Below are 5,759 nucleotides of genomic sequence, written 5' to 3'. Positions count from 1 at the left end.
AAATTTATTTAATTCTACATTCTACTCAAATAAGAATTTTATTAACAATTCACTTTTGTGCTTTACACAGCAAAAACTGCAGTGTTAAACTGTTAACTCTCCTGGGAGTATATGTGAGACCATACTCAAGAGTGTTAAAGTATTAAAATACGAGTGTTACATGAACACTGAAGCGACATCAAGAATCAGCCTGTGAATCTCAACGACGGTGACAAGCAACATATTCTGATCAACAGATCAACCCTGAACATTAGAAAACAAGCTACTAAAAAGTCGAATAAACAGAACAAAATAAAATATGAGAATAAAGGAAATTACTAAGACAATTCAGCTCATAATTTATTCATGCAGCAATGCATGATGGGAGCCATGGATGAATTTTGATTGGTGGCACACAGAATGCATGCGTTCTTCTTACTAGCCCAGTGATAACAAAATAAGTTCCCTTTCATGGGAACATCGACGCTGCGTAGTCGCTTTGGGAACGCCTCTGCGTGATTACGTCTTGAAGCACTCGTGAAATCAAACCAATAGTGTAGCGGGACGTCAGAGCGGGTGACGTCACGGACCAGGAAACTATAAAGCACCCCTGAGAACAAAGAACGCCAGCTTCTGCGTCTTCAGCAAAGCTCTCTGTGTTGTGTGTCTTATTTGGTGTTGTCTATCATTATCTGCAGCAAACAAAATATCTCTTCGTCCGAGGACAAGAGTGTTTTAGTCACCAAGCATATATATATATATATTAGTATTATATATTGCAAAGACACGATTATGGCGGAGAAAGACAAGCAGCAGTTTACTAAATGTGCTCCTCCCTGCCCTCGTTTCATCACGGGCGGGGATACACATGATATGTGTGTTGCTTGTATGGGAGTGGAGCATGCACAGGCAGCTCTCGAGGGAGCTGTCTGTGTGCATTGTGAAAAGCTAACGCTCCGTGTACTCCGATCACGCCGCGCGTTCTTTGATAAAAAGGAGGACGCCGCGGCGAGTGTTCCCCGGGGCTCGGGTCCCGCTGCTGCCGAGGCACAGCGTAGACTTCGTTCCTGGGGTTCACAAATGGATCTGGTGGAGGGGTTAGAGACGGGTTCTGCCCTATCTCGACCCTCACCTGCCAGATCTATTGCCTCTTCTCTGGCCGCGGAAGCACGCGTAGCGGTTTCTTCCCCCAGAGTGGAGGCACCGGAGCTTCGCTTATCTGTCTCCGAGGAGATGGATGTAGCGAGCGCCGGTGCTGGAGATGAGGGCCCGCCACCCGCATCTCCAGCATATGAGGAGCTTTTAGAGGTTTTGACTCGGGCAGTGGCTAAACTAAAGATCGAATGGCCAGAAGAAAGACTTGAAGCGCGAGTTAAAAGCAAACTAGATGAGCGCTTTCTCCCTGCCCGAGCTCAACCTCAGCCCCGGGGATTGCCGTTCTTTTCGTCCGGCACATTTCCGTGTTCATAACCCTACAACATCTCTGTACAGTAACATCATGGGGGGGAAAGAACACGGTTATACGGCGATGCCTCAGGTCGAAGAGACGCTCGCGAGCTATCTCTCGCCTGAATCAGCATCGTCGTTAAAATCCCCGACTTTGCCCACCAGACCCCTGCGTACAACATCAGCGTTGGTGGGCAGGGCTTACACCTCAGCGGGTCAGGCAGCAGCATGTCTGCATACTATGTCGATCCTCCAGGCATACCAAGCTGACCTGCTGGGGAAATAGACCAGAGTGGCGAGGCGTCTTTTGAATGCATTCAAGAATTGAGAAAGGCGACTGACTTAGCTCTCCGGGCCACCAAGGAGACGGCAAAAACAATCGGCCGGTCTATGGCAGCCCTGGTGGCCACGGAGAGGCATCTATGGCTGAACTTGTCGGACATTAAAGAACGCGATAAGGCGGTGCTTCTCGATGCGCCAGTGTCTGTTCAGGGCCTCTTCGGCGACTCCGTAACATCGGCCGTCGAGAGGTTCCAGGAGGCAAAACGTCAGTCTGCGGCCTTTCAAATGTTCTTCCCTCGCCGCTCTACTGAGGCTGCTGAGCGGGAGCAGCCTCAGGCGTCTACAAGCTCCTCATCTGCGCGTAGAGCGCAGCAAAAACAAAGTGTTGCCACCCGTGCTCCCCCGAAAAGATCTTGGGGACCGGGTAAGACAGCACAAGTGAAGCCTTCCCGGGGTAAAACAGATCTGCGGGCTGTTATTATCGCCAGGAAGGCTGCGAAAAAGTCCTGACGCGAGGGGTCCAGGACTTCTGAGGGCAGCCCCCTCCGGAGAGGGTCCAAGAAAATTAAAATATATAAAGTTGACCCATCTTCGGTGCCCTCAGGGGGCCGTTCTGTTAACCCCACCACCTCATGTGTCGCGGGGCACAGCAGCCCCCCCCGATCCTCTGAGGAGGGTCGGTCAGCACCTGATTCGACTGTTCCCTGCCGGTGCGCCGCTTCAGGGCATCGAGCCAAGTGCTCAAAAAACACCAGAGACCAGTCTCGAGAGACTGGTTCCCTTAGTAGAATATTTAGAAGAATGGAAAAGTCTTCCCAATATTTCTCAATGGGTGCTGCAAATGATAAAAAAGGGGTACAAAATACAATTTGGGTTTCGCCCGCCCCGGTTCAGCGGGGTCCTCACTACAGTAGTGGACCCCTAGCAGTCTCTGGTCATGGAACAGGAAGTGATGACACTTTTGCAAAAGGGGGCTATAGAGAGGGTTCCTCCCGCCAGCATACAGTCAGGGTTTTACAGCCGATACTTCATAGTTCCGAAGAAGGATGGAGGGTTGCGTCCTATTCTAGATTTACGCATGTTAAATCGTTCAGTGCAAAGGCTCAAGTTCAAGATGCTAACACTCAAACAGATCACTACACAGATCAGGTCCGAGGACTGGTTTGTGACAATAGATCTGAAAGACGCGTACTTCCATGTATCAATCCATCCTTCACATTGGAAGTTCCTCAGGTTTGCTTTCGGGGGCGAAGCTTACCAATACAAGGTTCTTCCGTTTGGCCTATCCCTTTCACCCCGCACCTTCACGAAGTGCGTGGATGCAGCGCTGGCTCCTCTGAGACTCCAGGGCATCCGCGTGCTGAATTATATCGACGATTGGTTGATTCTAGCTCAATCAGAGCAACAGGCAGTTCAACATCGAGATGTAGTTCTGTCCCACATGAAGAAGTTAGGGTTGAGACTCAATGCCAAGAAAAGTGTGCTTTTACCGGCTCAGACTACCAATTACCTAGGGGTAGTTTGGGATTCCACTTCGATGCAGGCACATTTGTCCCCTGCTCGGGTGAATTCCATTCTCTCAACCGTGAAAGGGGTGAAATTAGGCCAGTCACTCACTGTGAAGCAAATTCAGAGAATGTTGGGTCTGATGGCAGCGGCGTCCAACGTGATACCTTTTGGCCTGCTGCACATGAGACCCCTACAGTGGTGGCTCAGAACCAGGGGGTTTTCTCCGAGGGGAAACCCTTTTCGCACAATCAAGGTCACGCGGCGATGCCTTCGTGCTCTGGCGGTGTGGAAGAAGCCCTGGTTTCTATCCCAAGGTCTTGTGCTAGGAGCTCCTTGTCGTCGCAAAATGCTAACGACGGATGCTTCTCTCACAGGGTGGGGAGCGATCATGAGTGGTCGCTCAGCTCAGGGTCTTTGGGAGGACCATCATCGATCTCGGCATATAAATCAGCTGGAGATGATGGCAGTATTTCAAGCACTCAAATACTTCCTCCCAGACCTGAGGGGCCATCACGTGTTAGTCAGACAACATGTCGGTGGTCTCTTATATCAACCATCAGGGGGGCCTGAGGTCTCGCCAATTGTGCAAGTTAGCTCATCAGATCCTTCTGTGGTCCCAGGGCAAGCTTCTCTCGCTGAGAGCAGCTTATATCCCGGGACGTCAAAATGTGGGAGCAGACATCCTGTCGAGGCAGGGGCCGAGGCCCGGGGAATGGAGGCTCCATCCCGAAGTGGTGGAACTGATTTGGAAAAAGTTTGGTCGTGCACAAGTCGACCTATTTGCCTCGAAAGAGACGTCTCACTGCCCGTTGTGGTTTTCTCTGACCCATCCAGCCCCTCTGGGGTTGGATGCTATGGTACAGACGTGGCTGAGGCTGCGTCTGTATGCATTTCCCCCGATCGCTTTGCTCCCTGGAGTTCTGGAGAGGGTTCGCCGGGACGGGGTCCATCTAATATTAGTAGCCCCGTTCTGGCCGGCCCGAGTATGGTTCACGGATCTAGTATCCCTCTTAGAAGACTCCCCCATGGAGATTCCTGTCAGACAAGACCTCTTGTCTCAGTTGGGCGGCGCAATAGTTCACCCGCACCCAGAAATATGGAAACTGTGGGCCTGGCCCCTGAGGGGGCAGAGCTCGTAGAATCTGGTCTCTCAACTGAGGTTGTAGAGACCATTCTCCACTCCAGAGCTCCAACCACGAGAAAACTGTACGCGTATAAGTGGAAATTGTTTGCTACTTTGTGTAGCCACTCTCAGGTGGATCCGGTCCACTCTTCTATCAGTCAAGTACTGCAATTTCTCCAAGAGAAGTTCTCGGAGGGTTTAACTCCTTCTACATTGAAGGTTTATATTGCCGCTATTTCCGCTTATCACGCAAAAATAGAAGGTCTTTCTGTTGGTAGAAACCCTTTAGTTGTACGTTTTCTCTGTGGCACTCAGAGGCTGAGGCCTGTTGTACGCACAAAAATGCCTTCCTGGGACTTAGCCATTGTGTTGGAAGGGTTAGCTGCGGCTCCCTTTGAACCTCTAGAGGAAGCATCTGAGAAGATCCTTACTCTCAAAACCTTATTTCTTCTGGCCATAACATCCCTCAAAAGAATCGGGGACTTACAAGCACTATCGGTTGCTCCTTCATGTTTAGACTTTGCACCTGGTATGGTCAAAGCCTTTCTACATCCTAGACCTGGATATGTTCCTAAGGTCCCTACTAATGTCCCAGGGCCTATTGTGCTGCAGGCCTTCTGTCCTCCACCTTTTACAAATCCGGATCAGGAGAAACTGAATCTGCTCTGCCTGGTGAGGGCTTTAGACGTGTATGTCCACAGAGCTGCCCTGTGGCGAAAGACTGAACTGTTTGTGTGTTACGGTTCTCCTAATAAGGGAGGTCCTGCGTCTAAGCAGAGAATGAGTAAGTGGGTGGTCGAGGTCATCTCTCTTGCTTACAAATCGGCCGGACAGCCCCCTCCTTTAGCTGTCCGGGCGCATTCTACCAGGGGCATGGCTGCCTCAAAGGCTTTGATGTCGGGGGTTCCCCTCCAAGACATATGTGATGCTGCTGGGTGTTCTTCTCAGCATACTTTTGTCAGGTTTTATAACCTCGATTTGGGCTCCACTCCAGGGTCCTCAGTCCTGTCGTCCTGAAATAATAACACAACAGGCATTTGGTCTTATGGCCTAGTTGGGATAGCGTTCCCAAAGCGACTACGCAGCGTCGATGTTCCCATGAAAGGGAACGTCTCGGGTTACGTCTGTAACCCTGGTTCCCTGAATAAGGGAACGAGACGCTGCGTAGCTTAGCCATACTCCCTGCACACCTGTGAGCGTCTGCTTCATCCATATCAGAAGCTGGCGTTCTTTGTTCTCAGGGGTGCTTTATAGTTTCCTGGTCCGTGACGTCACCCGCTCTGACGTCCCGCTACACTATTGGTTTGATTTCACGAGTGCTTCAAGACGTAATCACGCAGAGGCGTTCCCAAAGCGACTACGCAGCGTCTCGTTCCCTTATTCAGGGAACCAGGGTTACAGACGTAACCCGAGACGTTTT

This window comes from Megalobrama amblycephala, unplaced genomic scaffold (genome assembly GCF_018812025.1).
Source record: "Megalobrama amblycephala isolate DHTTF-2021 unplaced genomic scaffold, ASM1881202v1 scaffold495, whole genome shotgun sequence".
In the NCBI taxonomy this organism is placed as follows: Eukaryota; Metazoa; Chordata; class Actinopteri; order Cypriniformes; family Xenocyprididae; genus Megalobrama; species Megalobrama amblycephala.
The sequence above is the reverse complement of the archived record's forward strand: the minus strand, read 5'-3'. Positions refer to the sequence as shown.